Below are 19,963 nucleotides of genomic sequence, written 5' to 3'. Positions count from 1 at the left end.
AAATAGCACCAAAGCCGGCACTTGAGCAGAATGGGGCTGCTGAGCCCAGAGCCCTAGTAGTAAGCAGGCTGAGTTCCCACTGAGAAAATGGTACAGATGGGGCAGTGGATTGGAGAGGGCCAGAGACAGGTTCTCCAATGGGGCTGCTACCCTGCAAGGGAGAGTGATAGAGATGTAGCCGTGTTAGTCTGGGGTAGCTGAAGCAAAATGCAGGACAATGTAGCACTTTAAAGACTAACAAGATGGACGCTAAAGACCTGGTCGGAGGGCGAGTTACACAAACAGAACACCCAAGGCCAGGGACAGAGACTCAACGGGACCACCAGGGAGCATCAGCCTGGTGGAGCTAGTCCCCAGATGGAGATGCCCCAGAGCTGAGTAGTAAAGCCCCTACCAGGCCTGGCGTCTCAGGGGTTGCAAACAGAGCAGACACGCAGTGAAAGCGGCCCTTCAATGCCGCTTCCCCCAGGGCCCAGTGGGAGCTGTGGGCCACATTTCAGCCCTAGTAGAGAGACCCCACACCTGTCATTAGGCTTGTCAGAGGCTTTCAAGAAAAATCCCGATCATGGCAGTCTTGATTGAGCAAAAAAAAAAAAAAGCCACTGCACCTTTAAATGGCCCCGCGCTCCTCACTCCCCCGCCCCTGCCAGATGCCAGACAGGGGACGTGAATACCGAACTGTCTGGGTGAAAACCAGACCCCTGGCAACCCTACCTGTCATGTCGCATGCTGCTCCCCTCTAACGGAGGACGTGGCTGAGTTTAACGACACAGGTGGTTAGTCAAAGCTGTAGCCAGCTTGCCCTCCTCCAGTTACAGCTCAGCCACCAACAGAGGGAGACTCAGGGGTTTACACTTACATGGTGTCACATAAAAAGCCATATGTAGGCCTGCAGGGGTTACATCTGTATTCCTCTAGGCCAGCCGGGAGCCCTGTTGGCAAAAATACCAGGTGTTATTTATCCCATAGGAGGTTCTCAGCTAGCAAGCAAAGGGGAGTTTTGGCTGGTGAAGACCATCTGATAAAGAGTGCCTGGTATTTTTGCCAGCAGAGCTCCCGGCTGGCCTAGAGGAATACAAATGTAACCCCTGCAGGCCTACATATGGCTTTTTGTGTGACACATGGGACCAGCAATGTTTAGGGTAGGTGGAATTTAGCTCCTGGAATTCCTCTTGACGTGGGTGAGAAATGAATCCAGAGCAGACCCCCATGCACGACTCCAGCTGTGGGACGAGGCTGGTTAAATGCAAACTGCAGTAGCATCCCAGGGTATTTCTGGCTTGATCCCATGAGAAAGACACGAGCATTTGCCGAAGTCAGACCTGGACCCCGGCTGGGATTGAAACCGTCCAAAGTTCCGAGCTGATCACAGCCGGGAGTTTGGGTCAGGCTGATCTCAGAAGCTGACCTGCATCACAGTGATTAGAAACCCTCCGTTTCCTGCCCATCTCGTGACACGGTCCTTCCAGCATCTGCCTTGCAGGGGGCTCCCCCGTCCGATTGCAGATTCAGCTGGTAGGCCAGGCCAGCTTGAACAGCCTGGGGTTTTAAATGGCTTTCTTTGGAGACGTCTGTTCTGGAGTCTTTCCACCCTCCCACTTTGTCCCCTACTCCCGGGGCTGGTGTGCACGTCTTCAGGGAAGCTACCCCGCACCGAGCCCCTCAAAATGGCGTCCTCCCAGCCCCATTGGCACTAGCAGGCTGTTTGAAGATGCTGGTTTTCCACCACGCTGCCGCCCCCACGGTGCCGTCACCTTTGTGCCCTTCCACTGGGGAGACCTTTCATCTCCAAAGCTCTGTCAGCCACCGAGAGCGCTCGGAGGAAGCGAACCCTCTCTTCCTGCTGGTCAGAAGTTTATGCAAATGAGAGCTACCGCTCAAGGCCCAGAGATGAAAGGCGCTTTCAGGAGGCAGTCTGCTGATGCCGTTTGAGTCCTTTCGCTGTGTTATGCCCGGGAGGAGGGGTTGCGTGGAAGCTGGGAGAAGTCAAAACTAGTTGATTAAAAAGAAAAAATAGATATAGTCACCGCGAAAACAAACTCCTTTGCCTGCAGCTCTCAGTGGAGGAGCAACAGCAAGAAAGAACAGAAAGCTTGTTGAACTAGCGGAAAAGGGGTCAGGCAGAAAGCAGCACAAGAGTTCTGCCAGGACGCTAGTGGAAGAAGGCGGCCACGGAAGGGTCGTGGCGCACCCCCCCCCCCCAAAACGTGACTGTCTGTGCCATGCAGAAGGGCAGACTAGATCATCTAGAAGTCTCAGAGGGGTGGCCGTGTTGGTCTGTAACTTTAAAAGCAACGAGTGGTCCCGTGGCACCTTGGAGACGAACACAAATATACATCCTGAGCTTTCGTGGGCAAACCCCGCTTCCTCAGAGGAGATGATCATCAGCGAGTTGTGAGGGGTGGGACTGAGGGTGTGTATTTCTGTGCACTTCCGCCTCCTGAGGAGAGGGGACAAGACATGGGGAAATAAGGCCCTGCGGTGTCAGAGGCCTGGGATACATTTGCTGGAAACAAAACATCGCCTGCACTTCAGCCTTCTGGGCTCCGCTCACTCTCCACATGGCAAGGACCAGCGCAGCGGGCGAAGGGAAAACCCCCTAACACCCCACACCAATGAACTCTGCCCGATTATCGAAATCACAGGGCAAGGGAAAGGTGACTGCAGGAAACTCTGCTGTCCCTCTCTGACCCCAGAGTCCTGCGTGTCTACCAGTCCCCTGGCAGCGAATATGTAGCCAACAAATATTTTTTCTTGAGGGCACGGGTAGCGTTGCCAGTTGCTACAATGTATTTAATTTTACAGATTCATTAATTAGAAGGACTCTCTCTCAAAACATGCAATCGAGTTGCCCTAAATAACCCCATTCTCGCCAGAGGCAGGGAGGCGAATACATCATCAGCGCCCACTATCTGGATGCTGACACCACCCCTGGTATCCAGCCAAAATGAATATCCAGGACAACCGACACTCATTTGCAAGGGGCTTTCGTTACAGCAGTGCTCACCGACCAGTCGAGGGGGCCTACTGGCAGAGCTTGGAGCCTCCGACAGGGGATCCTGACCGGTTTGACCAAGAGGCTGTCGAGTGCCAGCACTTCGGCTGCCCCTCCCAGCTACTGCTGTGCAACTCCTGCCCTCTGCCTTGGATCTGCCTCCCCCCTCCCCCAGGAGCCTCCTCTTGCTGGGCAGGGCAGGGGAGGGAGGAGAGGGGCACTGATGTCAAGGTGCCCCCTCTCCCACCCTGGATCCTGTCTTCACAGAGCGTGGGGGGGGGGGCCCCAACAGGGCTTGGGATGGAGGGAATTTGCTGGCTGCTTCTGGGAGTTGGGCAGGGGTGAGCCTGGCTTAGCCCCCCTGCACCACCACCCGGAAGCCACCTGAGGTTAGCAGGGCCCAGTCGGAAACCACATCCTGAAACCCTACCTGAAACCCTCCTGCACCCCAAGCTCCTGCCCTAGACCCAAGCACCCCGGCATCCAAACACCATCCCAGAGCCTGCGCCTAGAACCCCCTCCGGTACCCCAACTGCCTGCCCCAAGCTCAGCTCAGAGCCCCTCTCACACTCCACATCCCTTAATCCAAGACCAGAGCCTGCCCCCCCCCCTCCACCATCCGCTGCCCCTGCCTGGGGAAAGTGAGGGAGGATCGGGGAGGGAGGGAGGATGGAGAGAGCAGGGGCGGGGCCTTAGAGAAGGGGCGGGAAGGAGGCGGGGCCAGAGTGTTTGGGTTTGAGGTAGACTCTGGATTGTGCTTAAATTCAAAAAGTGATCGCGTGCTTTAAAAGGTTGGAGACCCCAGATTTACAGCATATGGGAAACGGCGCGAGGGGCTGCTCAGGAGCTCGGCGGCTCGCCATCAGGGCTGTTGGCTCATTTGCATACCCTGCACCTTCGAGGCGCACGCCTGCTGCACGTGAGGAAAACATGTCAAGGCTGAAACACACACACACACACACAGGGAGGACTCACACACACACACACACACACACACACACACACACGGGGAGGACACACACACACGGGGAGGACTCTCTCACACACACACACACACACACACACACACACACACACACACACACACAGGACTCAGCTGAGCTGCGACACAGCACAGAGAACAGCAGGGCCTAGCACACTTTGGCGTCCCGGGGGGGGGGGCCGGCTCAGAGTTCGTCGAGGGTGTGACGTTGCTGGGAACTTACACCAGGGATGAATTTGCTCCCAGTGTCCGGCTGCCGTCTCAGGATCTGCTGAAAGCGTAAAAAGAATAAATAAGGCAGGAAATGACTAATAATGCTTTGTGCCCCGGTGGGATGGATCTCCAGCCACGTGCCAGCCATGAATTAACTCTTAACGCCAACCACGCTCCATGCAGCTGCCATTATTCTTCAGCCAAGGGCACAGTGACATGGAGCAGGCAACAAGAACTGGACCCCCAGAGCGTTAATAGTACTTCCATGCACTAACCACTAGGCCATACTCCAGCCCTTAGGGGACATACAAGGGACGTGGCAGCAGAGGAGGAGCGTTTGCAGGGAGCTGTGACCAAAACAGTAGCAAGGCCAACCACTTTGTATCCCTCATTCTTATGGGCCTTGCAGCTGCTGTTCTCAGCCAGCATGACTCTCCCAAATCCACCCCCTGCCCCTTTGGTCCACGGATGCTCCTATCCGGGCTACTACAAAGCCATGGTACCGCATGCTTACATACCATGCTCATGCCCTTTGCCAGGACTGGTTGCAGCAGCGGGTGCCGGATGCTGCCTTCTTTGCCTAATCCCCTCCCATATTCCTGCTCACCCATTAAGTTCATGCTCCCCTCTACCCCACAAAAAGAGTGAAGGGGAGAACTGGCAGCGAAGTGCCAGAGAGGGCAGGGCAGATGACGACCGCACCACACACCTGGGGCAGGTCTCCCACTGCATGCACCAGCCTGGGTGCAGCACATGGACCGTGGCACTTGGTAGAGTTTGGGCAGAGCTAGGACACAGAGCTGCCCCGACGGATGCCCCCTTCCCGCTCAACCCCCTGACCATAGAACTGTTTAAAGCCCCTTGAACCATGAGGCCTTGGCGGCACTGGTCTATTCCTTCCGCTCTGGCCCTGCTGCTCCACCATACAGGAGCATGCGCACAGACCAGCACGGGTGCGTCTAACCCTGCGCTGAGCCGCGTGGTTAAAATCCCCGGCCCCCTGCTAAGCTCAGGGCTCTGTTCCACTCTGGCCTGGCATTGAGACCTCTAGGGTGGGATTCAGAAGCCCTGAATTCTAGGTGTGGCTCTGCCACGGACCAGCTGGGGGATCTCGGGCAAGCCACGTGGCTTTTCCGTGCCTCAGTTTCCCCATCTGCAAAATGCACAGGAATAAGCCTGGCCTCCTTTGTAAAGCACTTTAAGAAGGTAGGAAGTGCTGTATTAGGAGGACGGTGTTACTGTGCTAGGCCCTGTACACACACGACGAGAACAGAAGGCAGTCCCTGCCCCAAAGTGCTTACAATCTATGGAGACAAGGCCCACGGTCACTCAGCAGGCTGTCAGTGCTGGGAATACAGCCAGGTCTCCGGAGACCCAGGCCAGCATCCTGACCCCCCCACTAGACCACACCACCCGCACCAGGGACAGCAGGCGGTGGGCCATGTCAGAGACACTCCCAGGCACACAGAACTCGTGAATGGGCTGGCTGCTTTGGCAGCATCTGCTGCAGAAGGCATGTGCTCCGTGGCAATCCCTGCTCGGCAGAGCCAACGCTGGCACAGGTAGCCTCCCGGCCACGCCACCCCCCGAGCTTCTCCGACTCGCTGCACGAGAAGAGGGCGTGCATCACCCGGCAGCGCACTGCTGGCCGCGGCGCCCGAGGGCGGGGGGGAGCTTCTCAGCACAATGAAAGCTTTTGTGCAGTGGGGGGTGATTCATGCCACAGCTGCGAGTGAGTAACAGCAGTTGCAAGCGGGGCCAGTCACTACCACTGGAGCATCCCAAGGGGGTGAGTTTATTGGGGGCAGATTCCCTGTGACGCTGGTGGGTGCCGGAACGGAGCCTGCCTGACAATTATTTCAGCATCTTGCAAGCATCAAACACTCCCCCCATCCCTACTCTGAATCCACATCTCCGTGTATGACTGTCTCAGGGAGGAGGAGTCTGGCTGCTACCAGGATGGGGGAAGGACGGGAGGGGATGAACAGGATTCCGTCCTTAACCCTGGCCCAAAACCCTCTGGGGTCCAGCTGTTTCCTTGGCAAAACAGAAGCCTAGAGGGGACTATATTGCAAATATACAAGTGCAGGCCACTGAGCTAATGGCCCGGGAGCTCCGGCGCCGACTGACCGGGAATTTCACGTGGTGCAGGAGTGAGACGCCTCTCCAGCGGCTGGCGAGGGATCGTTCTGCAATGAGAGGAGGCGGCCCAGGTGCCTAATTGGAATATGATTTGCAGAGGGGTCTATTGTTCGGGTTGAAACGCTCTGCAGAGCAAATAATTATAGGGCGCGGGAGCGATGCTCTCATTGTAGCCATTTATTAAGCAGCAGTGTCATTAATAAATGCCCATTAAAAGTGCTCTGAAATCGCCCCTCTGCAGCTACTGCCGCTCAGACAGACCTGCCTTAAAAGTCCCAGTCCCAGTCCTGTTCCTCTCTGGAGACTGTAAGCAGAGCACCATAGGAAGCTGGCCCTAGCTGCTCTGCTACCGCACATGTCATGCCTCCACCAGGCTTCTCCAAGAGGGGTGAAAACACCCCAAGGCTGGCCAGGAGAGCTGGGGCCAGACAGACCAGCTCTGGGAGTCTTGCTCCCATAACATAAGAACTAGGGGTCGCCAAATGAAATGAATAGGCAGCAGGTTGAAAACAAACAAAAGGAAGCTTTTCTTCACGCAGTGCTCAGTCAACCTGTGGAACTCCTTGCCAGAGGATGTAGTGAAGACCAGGACTTTAACAGGGTTCAAAAAAGAGCTAAGTCAATTCATGGAGGTTAGGTCCATCAATACATATTAGCCAGGACGGGTAGGAATGGTGTCCCTAGCCACTGTTTGGCAGAGAGTGAGAATGGATGACAGGGGAGGGATCACTTGTTGTGTTCTGTTCTGTTCACTCCCTCTGAGGCACCTGGCATTGGCCACTGTCAGAAGACAGGACACTGAGCTAGATGGACCTTTGGTCTGACCCGGTCTGTCCGTTCTTATGCTCTTATGGAGGCTTCAAGGAAGAGCAAGAGACTGTTTTCAGCCACAGAGCAAAAGATATGTATCGAAGGGGTAGCCGTGTTAGTCTGAATCTGCAAGAAAAACAAGAAGTCCTGTGGCACCTTATAGACTAGGGGTATGTCTACATTGCCACCCTAGTTCAAACTAGGTACGGACTAGGTAGTTCGAATTAAAGCTCCTAATTCAATTGCAGGAGGAGTAACGGTAGTTCGAATTAGGAGTTTTAATTCGACCTACCTAGTCCGTGCCACATGTAGCCGCGGGCAGGGAGTTCAAACTACGGGGCATTTAAAAATGGCAGCACCCGGGAACATGCAAATAAAGCCCCGGATATTTAAATCCCGGGCTTCATTTGCAAGTTCGAATGCCTACATTAGCCATCCTAGGGTGGCAGTGTAGACATACCCTAACAGATATATTGGAGCATAAGGTTTCGTGGGCAAAGACCCACTTGGACATGCATCTGACGAAGTGGATCTTTGCCCACGAAAGCTTAATCTCCAATAAATCTGTTAGTCTATAAGGTGCCACAAGACTAGAGCGAAAGAGAATGTTGGATAGGACGGAATTTGATCACTGATTCACCGGGACACTTCGTCCTAACCCTGGGGTTAACTCTCAGGCCCCGAGCCATGAAAAAAGTCAGGAGAGTCACCGATCTCTTTTCCTTTGCTATTTGAATGTGCCTGGGGCTGGCCGCTGCATGTTGCAAGTTGTTGGTGAGCTGCTGCATGTTGCAAGCAATGCAAATGATCAAAGGTTTAGAGAACTGGACCTACGCACAGAGGTGAAAGCAAGCGGGTGCACCCTGCTGTGCAGCTACGGAAAGAGCCAGCTGAGCTTCAACAAAAGGCAGCAGGGATCTGTTTCAAGAGCTGGGCGGGAGCCGGGTTGCGATAGGACAGTGTCTGTAAGAAATGTGAAGTTACTTTCTCCACTGCCTACAAAGAACAATTAAAAAACCTGAGTATGTTTCATCTCGAGAAAAGAAGATTTGAAGGGGCGTCTGATCAGTCTCTGTTCAGGGCTGTTCTACAGCGGGGATCTATTGTTCTCCATGTCCACCGAAGGCAGGACACACGGCCACAGCTTAACCTGCAGCAGAAGGGCCTCAGGTTAGACATTTGGGCCAATGGTCCCTGGAAAGACTGTTATTGGGGGGACATCAGCAGAACAGGAAACGTGGGGAGTGAGGCTGGAGGCAGCTCATCCCTATGGGCAGAGCAGTACATGGGGTTTAATAAAAGTTTGGGCATCATAACATTGTGAATGAAACCCCTCCCAAGCCCCTCCCTGCTGCAACAGCCCTGGATGCTGCATGAAGCGGCCAAAGCCAGAGAGCACGCCAGCCCTCCAGCACGTGGTGTCTCCAGTGTTAGCTGTCACTGTGAGCAGGGAGCTTGGCTCGGGGCTTCCGGCTATTTTCAGGCTCACGAGACTTGGACCAGATGGGGAGAAGGAGAGATGGAGCGGAACAGGCAGGGCTTGCCCAGCTGTGCCGCACAGATGCTGGAATTCCAATCAGGAAAGATTCTGCGAGGGGCGGAAGGGGACACATGGGATGTAGAGCAAAAAGGCATCCATGATTTAATTCCAGGCCCTTGTTCTGCAGCACAATCCCAGAGCATAATCCCAGAGCATGATCTCAGAGCAAGCTGATTCTGGCCTCTTGGGAGGGCATTTTGGGACTCTCCAACCTCTCACATTGCTGGGAAATCAGACACAAAAGGAGAGAGAAGCAAAATCCCATATGAACTAGGAAAATCATCCCCAGCCATAGTCGATCATCCCCAGCCATCTGTCGACAAAAGCCTGTAGTCTAGACGTAACTTTAGGTGCCACAGGACTCCTCGTCCCCTCTAGAATAAGTGGCCAGCCTTGTTCCCAATACCCCAGCCGATGGCCCCTGGTCTTCTGTAATCTCTATGCAACTGGCTTCCATCACTCTCTGTGGGGGATGTGTCTCCAACCCAGTGCAGCTCGGCATTCCTTCCAGCACCCAGCTCACATTTCCACTTCATTTCACGCCCTTGCTCCTAGCCATGCCTGTGCATGTTTCCCTCGGAGCCTCTATCCGGTTTACACACCTCAGATATTTGCAGACGTGTCTCTTCACACATAACCCTCCGCGGACCAGGGCTGGCTGGGGAAGCTCATAACGCTGGTGTCTATTCCGGAGATGGGGGTCTCCAGGGCTGCCAATGAGACCGGCATCGAAATCCACGGCGTAGGAAAGAATTAGCGAGCCCTGCGCATCTGCTATGCTGTCCCACATGCTTCCTCCTCCAAATTATGTCTCTCACTTATCACAGGTCACTGCAGCGTCTAGGCACAGGTCTAGATTGGCACAAAACTCCTATGAGCACGCGAGCCGAGCCTGAAAATGAAAAGCAACTGAAGCTGGTGGCGATTTAACCCTCTCATTGAAAGTCACCAGGAAGTACAGTCCCAAGCACCAATTTCCGCATCTCAGTGTCCACCAGGAATCTATGATCCTTGCAATACACAGGCAGGGGAAAAACCACGGAGTCCTGTGGCGCCTTCGAGTCTTTGCCCATGAAAACGGATGCCCAAATAAATCGGTTAGTGTTTAAGGAGCCACAGGACTCCTTGTTGGTTTTGCAGACACAGACTAACTCAGCTACCTCCCCCGACAGAGGCAGGTAAGACAGAGAGGGAGATATCTCCTCACTCCTCCACCAGCTGAGCAGGAAGGCACCGAGATGAGCTTCATGTCCACGGGAAGATGCTCCGCCATGCTGCCCATCAGAGGTGTGTGCTTGTCTTGGAAGGTGAGAAAAGGACAGCAGCTCAGTGGAAAACAGGCTCAGTTGTCTGGAACAGGTCATTAATTTCTAATACAGAATGACCTTCTAAATGTAAGCTGATGAGGCGACGCCGTGCCAGGTAGTACTCCAACAAGCTGCGTGTTAAGTACCCGGAGATTACAAGGTCTGACTGCCTGAGAGTGGGTGACTCACCTTTCCGGCACTGCATACGAAATCAAAGCCTCGTTAACATGGAAAGCGCAATGAGCAATCAGGCCTCATCGAGACCAGGGGCCAAATGCAGCCAGTGGGGCAAGGAAGTCAATTGGCTGGGAGGGAGTTGTGGCCCGTGACCTGACCTGCGACAGCGCTGGGAAAGATCAGCTCTGCGAGCCATCTTCAGGCAGCCCTGGAGGTTTTCATGTTGCTCCGAGATTGGACAGAAAAGTGTTCGGAGTGCACGGCTGGAGAGAACAGATCAAACAAAACTATTCCGGGTGGAAGGCTGTCGCATCCCTCTGCGGCATGTCCAGTGTGAGCACACAAGCACCAAAAGCAGGCAGAGAGAAAGCAGGCTGCTCCCTAAGCCACAAGGAACAAGGGGGATGGAATAGTGCAGTGGATTAACCAATTCACCAATAAGCAAAACCTTATTGATTAAAGCTGTAGGGTACACACATTTCCTCCCCGGCCAGTACATGTTTTTGCAGGCTGGCCGGCAGCATGGCTCAGTCCTGGCTTGTGCTGGATCTGGGACCTATCCCTGCTCTGGCTCTGCATTTAAAGTGTATTAGGAGCCAGGCGGGCAGGCAGCCTGGCTCAGTCCTGGCTTGCACGAGGTCTGGGAGCTCAGACCCCCGCCCCGGACAGGGACTGCTGCCACCCCGCACTGCTGCTTCTGTATCAGAGGCAACAGCAGGGGGGACAGGCAGACAGTCTGCGAGGGGAGCTGGTTTTTAAACTGTCTTCCCTAGTGGACCAGCTCCAGCCTGGCACCCCGTGCTGCTGCCTCTGATACTGAGGCAGCAGCACGGAGTGGCAGGGAGCTCCTCAGGAGTGGGGCTGGAGCACATTGGCTGCTGGCCCTGGCCCTGGGGACTATAGAATAGTCGAGTACCCAATAAGAATTCATGAGGTTAATCGACTATTCAATTCATCAACATTTAACATTCCTAGGCACAATTCAGGCTGCCTGGCTTTAAGCTGGCGCTTTCCACATTGATTCAGATGACATGCTGTAGCCAGACAGGAACCCCCTTGTAACATCCATTTTTGCTTGCCTGGAGCATACAGGGCACACAGAGCAGAAGGCCCAGGCTGTGTGACCGTGAATGGCTGTAAACAGAGATACGCCAATTGCTGACCAAGAGGCTGCCAAGGGGTGCCCTTGACTGAAACCCATATTGATACGAACACACATCCATCCGCGGGGGGAGGAATCTCTCGCCCAGTAAAAAAAAATGTCTAGTACTCACAATTTAGTTATCTCTCTTGCAAGTGTAAATTAACTTGAAACTTGCTTGTAAGAACTGGCGCCACAAAACGGACCAGTACAATTCGGCATCTTAGATAAGAAAGAGGATACGGGCCCCCAGGGGTATATAGATGGGTCCAGCAGCACATTTTCTCTGAGTGTCAATCTACCATCTATCTGCTGGTCGGGTTAGGTGTTTGATCTCCCGAGGTTCCAGAGGGGACGCCCACCTCGTATTCGTCTTTCCTAGGAATTGAGAGACCGGCCCTGGCCTGACACGCTGGAGTCGAGAGGCACAGAAAAGGGTAAAAATTGTACCTGGATGTGGTCCTTTGCTTAAGTATATATATACATAGACTTAGAGCTCTTTAAAGATTAAGCTGTCACTTGGTACCATTATTTCTATTTTCTATCTTTATTTTCTTTGTAACCATTTTTAAAATCTGTATTTGTTAGCATTTAAGAAATAGAGCAATAGCCATTGTAACCATATGCTTTTATAAGTCTTTTAATAAACCTGTAACTGTTTAAGTTTTAACCTGACTCCTTCAGTTGCTGTAACAGAACCAAGCACAATTTAAAAGAACTTCAGCCGGTCATAAAAGGACAGACATAGGGAGAGCTTGGGCGTTTGGATCTGTGTCACTCCCAGGTGACAAGATCCGTTAGGGCACCTTTCCAGCCTTTCCCAGGCTGCCCACTGCGAAGGAACTTTGTGTTCTAGCAGTTAAAATCTAAGGTGTAATAAGCTCTTCCTATATAACGGGGCGTCTGTTAGCCTGCTGGCCACCCTCTGCGACGGGACCCCGGTCCTAGCAGTAAAGACACGGACGTTAAACCTTTTCTCAGAAGCATACACACACACACTGCCCTGACCGTCGGCTGACACATGCTTTGCTACGGAGGCCCCAGCCTGCAAGACACACACACACACACACAGACAACAAGCCTCAGTACATCACACACACAGACAACAATCCTCAGTATATCACATACACACACACACAGAGACAACAATCCTCAGTACATCGCACACACGCACACACACAGAGACAACAATCCTCAGTACATCACACACACCCCCACCCCAATCCTCAGTACATCACACCCAGTTCTGATGTGGGATCAGCTATGGGTCTAAAAAGAGCCCCACCTGCCAGGTGTTTGGGGGAACGTCCATCCCAAGCTAGCCGCTGTAGGACGGACACTCGACTTGCCTCCCTTTGGCAGGGCTCTGCCCCAGAGATCATTTCACCCACAAAGCCTGCCCAAAGCCCGCCCTGCTGGGGTCGTACCCCCCGGAGCAAACCAGACACAAGTCTAAATGCAGCAAGCTCGGCTAGCACAGGGAGGGTGCTAACAAAAGAAACGCTGCAGGAGGGGCAAGCTGTTTAGGCCACGGGTGTGGTGGCATCGTGGCCTTGCACCTACAATCTCCCTGCCTTGCATGGTACCCGCCCGTGCTCAAGTAGCTTGCTCACGCCAGGGGCCGTGTTCCCATCCATCCTACTTGGCATGAGAACATCTTAGGCCAAGACACAAACCTAAGGGGTCATGCCTGCGCCACTCTAAGTCCCACCCCAAGGCTTTGTAATACCTGGCATGGATTCTTCAGCGGGGTGGAGCAGCCTCTATGGTTATTTTTGGAGGGGCAGGTGCTGGGGACATTACGAGACTGCAGAAAGAGGGTGCGAGGAATTTGTCTACACCTCCCAGGAGCTGTGAGAGCAGGATCAGCGCTGGCACCCCCATCTCCACTGCCCCGGTGGGAAATCCGGGGCTGCACTGTATTCACGAGACAGGCATCCAATCTGTACCTTAAATAGGACACCGAGTTCACTCGGAACCGCCTCAGCATCCAGGCATGATCCAGAACGATCCTGACGCGCCCCCTCCCCCCCCGGCCACCTCACACACGAGCCAGCAGCTGCGTTGCAGATGGGAGGCATTTGTTTCGGAGGCAGAACCGGGGGACGTAACAACCTAAAAATACCGTTACAAAAAAACCCTCCTGCAGACAGGTGCTGCGGTGTCTGACACAAATGAATGCTGATGGAATTAAATACTCCATTACAGCTGCCTCAGCCACACAGCAATGGCACGTGATGGGTTCAGCAGAGACGAAAAAGGTGCCAGTGGGGGGAGGGCGGCATCTCTTCAGCCAAGGGGTCGCGGCCCCCGGGATGATCATGACACATGGGTGGCGGGTAGCACAGGCAGGGGAAGGCTTGCCTTCCCAAACTGCCTCCCCTGGCCCACCCATGGGTCCTCCAGCCTCCTCCCTCGTCTGCTGCAGTGCCAGAGCCTGGGGAGGGCAGGCTGGCGGCTGTACCTGACCTCCCGGTGCAGGCAGGCTGGCGGCTGTACCTGACCTCCCGGTGCAGGCAGGCTGGCGGCTGTACCTGACCTCCCGGTGCATGCAGGCTGGCGGCTGTGCCTGACCTCCCGGTGCAGGCGGGCTGGCGGCTGTACCTGACCTCCCGGTGCATGCAGGCTGGCGGCTGTGCCTGACCTCCCGGTGCATGCAGGCTGGCGGCTGTGGCTGACCTCCCGGTGCGTGCAGGCTGGCGGCTGTGCCTGACCTCGCGGTGCGTGCAGGCTGGCGGCTGTGCCTGACCTCCCGGTGCATGCAGGCTGGCGGCTGTGGCTGACCTCCCGGTGCAGGCAGGCTGGCGGCTGTGCCTGACCTCCCGGTGCATGCAGGCTGGCGGCTGTGGCTGACCTCCCGGTGCAGGCAGGCTGGCGGCTGTGCCTGACCTCGCGGTGCGTGCAGGCTGGCGGCTGTGGCTGACCTCCCGGTGCAGGCAGGCTGGCGGCTGTACCTGACCTCCCGGTGCGTGCAGGCTGGCGGCTGTGGCTGACCTCCCGGTGCAGGCAGGCTGGCAGCTGTGCCTGACCTCCCGGTGCAGGCAGGCTGGCGGCTGTGCCTGACCTCCCGGTGCAGGCGGGCTGGCGGCTGTACCTGACCTCCCGGTGCATGCAGGCTGGCGGCTGTGCCTGACCTCCCGGTGCATGCAGGCTGGCGGCTGTGGCTGACCTCCCGGTGCGTGCAGGCTGGCGGCTGTGCCTGACCTCGCGGTGCGTGCAGGCTGGCGGCTGTGCCTGACCTCCCGGTGCATGCAGGCTGGCGGCTGTGGCTGACCTCCCGGTGCAGGCAGGCTGGCGGCTGTGCCTGACCTCCCGGTGCATGCAGGCTGGCGGCTGTGGCTGACCTCCCGGTGCAGGCAGGCTGGCGGCTGTGCCTGACCTCGCGGTGCGTGCAGGCTGGCGGCTGTGGCTGACCTCCCGGTGCAGGCAGGCTGGCGGCTGTACCTGACCTCCCGGTGCGTGCAGGCTGGCGGCTGTGCCTGACCTCCCGGTGCAGGCAGGCTGGCGGCTGTGGCTGACCTCCCGGTGCGTGCAGGCTGGCGGCTGTGGCTGACCTCCCAGTGCAGGCAGCCCAGCACTGGCAGCTTCGCTGCTGGGAATGGGGAGCTTGGGGTCTTGCCAGCAGGCATGGCCTGGGGCCTGATGGGCTGTGCCCCCCCACCAGTTCTCCTCTCTGGAGCTCTGGGGCCATGGCTGGGGGCAAGGAGCAGCAGCCACATTGTGCATGGGAGCGGGGAGGTCTGGGCAGGAGCCAGCAGCAGCCACAGTTGGGGAGATTGGACAAGCCACGGAGTCAGCCACTGCCCAGGCAGGTGCCGGGTTACGCCAGGACGTGGCTCTATGGGCGGAAGGGTTCCAGCTGGATGAGAGGAGGGCTCCAGGCTGGAAAAGGGGGGCCCCAGACGGAAAGGATTGAGAACACTGAAGTAAGCTCGATCAAACCCTGCTCTTGTGATTGTCTGGCCTGTGTGGGAATGGTGGAGGGGGGGGGAAGCAAGGAATCATAGCTGCCTTGGGAGTTACCCACACCGCCGCAGGTGCTCAAGGCCTGCACCCAGAATGAGGCCCTTCCCCTCTATGCTGCCCGTCCTGGTGTGACATCCCTGGTGGCCCAGGAGAGCCGCCTGTGATGCTGAGTCGGGGTTCCCCCAAATCCTGCAGCCCTGTAGCAGCAAGAACAGACTCCGCCAGCCAGGGAATAGAGAGGGTTTATTGCTCCTTCAGGATACAGCACAGTGTAGACGTGATGTGGCTACAGGAGTCTGAGCCAGGATGCCTCAGATCCCTTGGGTTAGGGGAGGTCCATCACACCCCTAGACCTTCAGCCCTCAGTTTAGGCCGACTCCCTCCTGTTCCCCAGCCAGCAACTGCCCTTCCCCCGAAACCTCCCTTCCTTTGTTCCCTGCCTACCTTCAATCGGTCGGACAGGTTGAGTCCGTGGCACTTGTGGGATGACGCTGGAGGATTATCCGCCCAGGTGGTTTTACCGACCTCTTCCCTGCAAGGTGAGCAGGTCCCAGCCTGAGGGAAACCAGAGTCTGGTTGTTTCAAAAATGGCAAACTGAAGCATTTCTGGTTTTCCTGATCTGTCCTTGCGGCTTTTTTCCAGATGCACCCATTCTGCAAATTCAACACGAAGTCAGACAACGTTGTAGTCCAATCAACTCTGCATTTTTCAGGGGGAAAGACAATGTTAGGGATGGAAAAAAGAGTTACCCGGCTGCTAAGGGAACATGGATTGTGGCCCACTGATCTCTTGGCCTGTAGCCTCTCTGCGGAGGCTGCCAGCAGGCAGGCCCGGGTGTGCGCCGTCGTTGGCTACAAGCATGGTGGGCAGGTTCCCAGCCATCAGCCACTGGACAGAACCCTCGGACTCCTGTCACAGACAGCTATTGGGTGACTGTTGCAGCCCGTAGTAAGAAGAGGGCCACGTATCACAGGCCTGGTGTGAGGCCTGAGGCCTAGGAACAAATGTTCAAGGCTTTGTTAATATAAAGCAAAATATAAGCTGTGTGAGCGTGCTGATAGAATCTGGCATGAATAGGGTTAAAGGCATAAAACAGGCACAGGCTGTAAACACATTCCCGAGGACACCTCGCGAAGACCTCACGAAGAAACGTCCTGAGGACACCTCATGAAGAAACATCTTGGTACCAACACACGCTCCTCAAACAACAGATGTACCCACCCAGGTCCAGAATGGGACCTGTCTGGTCAAGAGGGATGGTCAGCAGCTTGGGGACTAAGGGTTACTTGTACCTAGCCAAGTAGCAGTCAGCCAATAGAAATGCAAGTAGGAATTTCAAATTGGGACAAAGGAATTTTTGGTTTTTCCCTCCTTTGTCCCTGGGCAGTTGTTCTCCAGATACAGAGGGGAACAGACAACATGTCTCTCGCCAAGAAAAGACTCTTCACTATCTGTAAGTAGGGTAAAGTTTAGATAAATCCATTAGGTTTTATTGTTTTATGGTTTGGGAATGGGAATCTGATGTCTGTGCATTTAAAAATGGGCTTTCCTCTCCTTTGTAACTAAGTTTTTGGCCCATGGGAGTCCCCCACGAGTATATTAATTGGTGACTTTCCCATCTAGTCATTATGCTTGTAACAGGAATATTGCGGTGATGATAGAAGTTCTTTCTTTTCTATGAACCCAGTATTGATTAAATTTTGTGTCCTGGTTTTACTTTAGGGCTGAGATTTCCCAAGTGATTTCTTCGCTGGTTTTCTTACCATTACTTTGGTGGTGGCAGCGGATTTTTATCCCCCAAATCTAGGTTTTTAAGATTTTGGGGAGGAAGTTTTATACCAAAGCCTGGAAAGAGAAGGTTTTGGGGTACTTTTGCGGCCCCCACTTCTGCATTTGTTGTGCCACAGTCGGGAAACAGCCTTGACGGGGCTTAAACTGACACCATGGCAGACAGCGATCTGACCCCCATCTACAAGGCAAGCAGGTAACATCAAAGGGTGGCAGCCCGTTATGTCAAGTCCTCGCTTGTACCTATGTATGAAAATGTACCCCAAGGGAGTTGTCTATATCCAGCCTGTGGGGCAGTGGTTCATCCCTGTCACTGAATGAGTCGAGTCCATTGTAACAAGCACACGTGTGGTAGCCTAATTATAGTTATGTGATCCGGGGAAGCCAGGACCACGCTTCATTTACAATAAACCTGGCCCGGTTCCTTCACTGCCTAACCTGATTTTGTGGTCTTTGGGTTTCTCTCAGAGGCTATGTCTAGACTGCAGGCGGATCTTTCGAAAGAGCAATCCGCTTTTTCGAAAGAGAGCACCCAGCGAGTCTGGATGCTCTCTTTTGAAGAAGCCCTATTTACATTGAAGAACGCCTTCTTTCGAAAGAGGGACTTTCGAAAGAAGGCGTTCTTCCTCGTGAAACGAGGTTTACCGCCATCGAAAGAAAAGCCGCGTTCTTTCGAAATAATTTTGAAAGATCGCGGCTTGAGTCTGGACGCAGGGGAAGTTTTTTCGGGAAAAGGCTACTTTTCCCGAAAAAACCCCTGAGTCTGGACACGGCCAGAGCCTGCAAGGTCACACAACACACAGAAGGAGCACATGCATGCAACTGAAGGGTTACCGTCTGACGGAGCAGGAGACCTGTTAGGACTTCTGGCCACTGCACCCAAGCAGATACTACTGGGTTACGTCATTCAGTCACCTCTGCCTGCCTGAAATTTTCTTGGCTGCCTCCAGTGGGTTCCTGAGAAATCAGTAAAGCAGAAGGATGCCTGCTTTCGCACAACCCGATTTCCAGCAATGATTTCAATCAGCAGCCACTCACCTCGACAGAGTTCTTGTTTCTATTTCAAATGAAAAGACAAGGAAAAGCGTTTAGCGTGGAAAGTGGAACACAGCATTGTGTTTAATGCTCACATGCCGCTCTGCACTCCACAGCCTCCCGCCTCGTGGATCATCTTTTGCGGGGCTCCAAAAAAACCCTAGGGTAAGAAGAAAAAAAAGTGATGTAAAAAGAAAGTGGGGAGCGGGGGATAAAACGAGGGGAGGTTTTTGAAGCACAGACCGCAGCCCCTTCCGTAGCTCAGCTGGGTTTAGGGAAACATCAGACAGTGCAGAATAAAGGAAATAATTTATTGTGAGTTTTCCATGCCCTTGAAGTCTATGGGATTATGCGTGGCACCAGGTGCTCCCTCAGTGACAAGAATCAGAGTCTGGTGGTGGATTTGATCTCAATAACCCCCCTTCACCCTCGTCCCCATCCAGCTCTACCAGCAGCTGGGTAAGCATGGGTGATCGACACATTACATATATGTTGCAGCTAGGAGACGTAATTCTCAGCATGGGTAGATGTAAGCACGCTCATGCTGCTTGAACTAGTGCACAAAAAGTGAGCCCCTGCCGGCGCCGCTCAGGTGGCACTGCTATTTGTACATCTAGCTTAAGCCGAGCTAGCATGGGCACGTCTTCCCCTGCTAGGAATTATACCTCCCGGCTACAGTGTCGTAATAGCCCGAGTCAAGACACCACTGCTGGCCTCCGGAGCAACAGGTCCTGAAGGATTCAGACCAGCAAACAAGTGAAAAGAAAGCAACTTAAGTCCACCTTTCGGCCCCTCCCCTGGCAAAATGTGCTTCCTCTGAAAGCAAAGATCTTGGTTTGTTTCTGAGTTAAAACTGTCTCCCCTCTCAAGCAGCTACCCCCCTCCATCCTTTACCCTGAGATAAGCACATACACAGGTGACTGCCACCAGGTAGATTTGAACCTGTAACCTCAGGAGCTTAGTGGAGAAGCCTCTACAGCACGAGCTATGAAGCCAGCTGGCTCCCAACCCACGCTGTAGAGGTCTCTTGTTCTTATCTGTTGCTATAAGTGGTCCAAGTGCCACCGCATGGGACAGTGAGCCATACTAGGTGTGTGGGTTACACGCGCACACACACTGGCAGCTTTCGGGTGCTAAGCAGCTTTGGCAATCCTCTATCCCCCTCTTGCAAGATGCCAAAATTCACTGGCCACCTCCATCTCTGTGGTAACCCATAGAGCCCTGAGCTGGGGCCAGCATCTCTCTCCCCAGAGCAGTGCAAGAATATTCTCTTCTCCCCTTACGAAGGGGGAAGAGCTGCCCCCTGAAAGTACTGTTGTCACTGATTTGCTTTGTGAATTATGAACAGTCATTTCACACCGCATCACAGTGTAAAATTCCTTTTGTGTGTATATAACAACCTTATGGCCCTGCTGTGCTAGGCACGCATGGCCCCACAGTATGCTAACATCTTTATGGCTGACCTAGAACAACGTTTCCTCAACTCCCGTCCCCTTTCACTCCTCCTCTACCTACGGTACATCGATGACATCTTTATGATCTGGACGCATGGCCAAGAAACACTGGAGATATTCCACAGAGATTTCAACAACCTACACCCCACCATCAACCTCAGCCTGGACCATTCTACACGAGAGATCCACTTCCTGGACACCACCGTACAAATCAACAACGGAAAATTAGACACCACTCTCTACAGAAAACCCACCGACTCATACAGTTACCTACATGCATCCAGCTCCCATCCAGAACACACCACACGATCCATCGTCTATAGCCAAGCCCTTCGATACAACCGCATCTGCTCTAATCCCACTGACAGAGACCAGAAGCTTCAGGATCTCTACCAAGCATTTATAAATCTCA

General features: G+C 54.2%; 1 protein-coding gene across 33 annotated transcripts in view; it reads right to left on the bottom strand.

Annotated features, from left to right (window-relative positions):
* Nucleotides 1-578: 578 nt before the first annotated feature.
* Nucleotides 579-19,963, bottom strand: part of ARHGEF10L (Rho guanine nucleotide exchange factor 10 like) — a 247,907-nt gene continuing 228,522 nt past the window's right edge. For 16 of the 33 annotated variants that reach the window (XM_075906164.1, XM_075906145.1, XM_075906148.1 and 13 more), the window contains 4 exons: nucleotides 16,024-18,257; nucleotides 15,718-15,927; nucleotides 1,755-8,292; nucleotides 579-932 (listed from right to left, as the gene is read on the bottom strand). The gene's annotated coding sequence lies outside the window, so the exon portion shown is untranslated. The remainder of the gene's footprint in view (nucleotides 933-1,754; nucleotides 8,293-15,717; nucleotides 15,928-16,023; nucleotides 18,258-19,963) is intronic. The other 17 variants (XM_075906156.1, XM_075906167.1, XM_075906169.1 and 14 more) reach the window with 17 other exon arrangements.

Source organism: Pelodiscus sinensis, chromosome 23, assembly GCF_049634645.1.
Source record: "Pelodiscus sinensis isolate JC-2024 chromosome 23, ASM4963464v1, whole genome shotgun sequence".
Classification (NCBI taxonomy): domain Eukaryota; kingdom Metazoa; phylum Chordata; order Testudines; family Trionychidae; genus Pelodiscus; species Pelodiscus sinensis.
The sequence above is the reverse complement of the archived record's forward strand: the minus strand, read 5'-3'. Positions and strand labels throughout refer to the sequence as shown.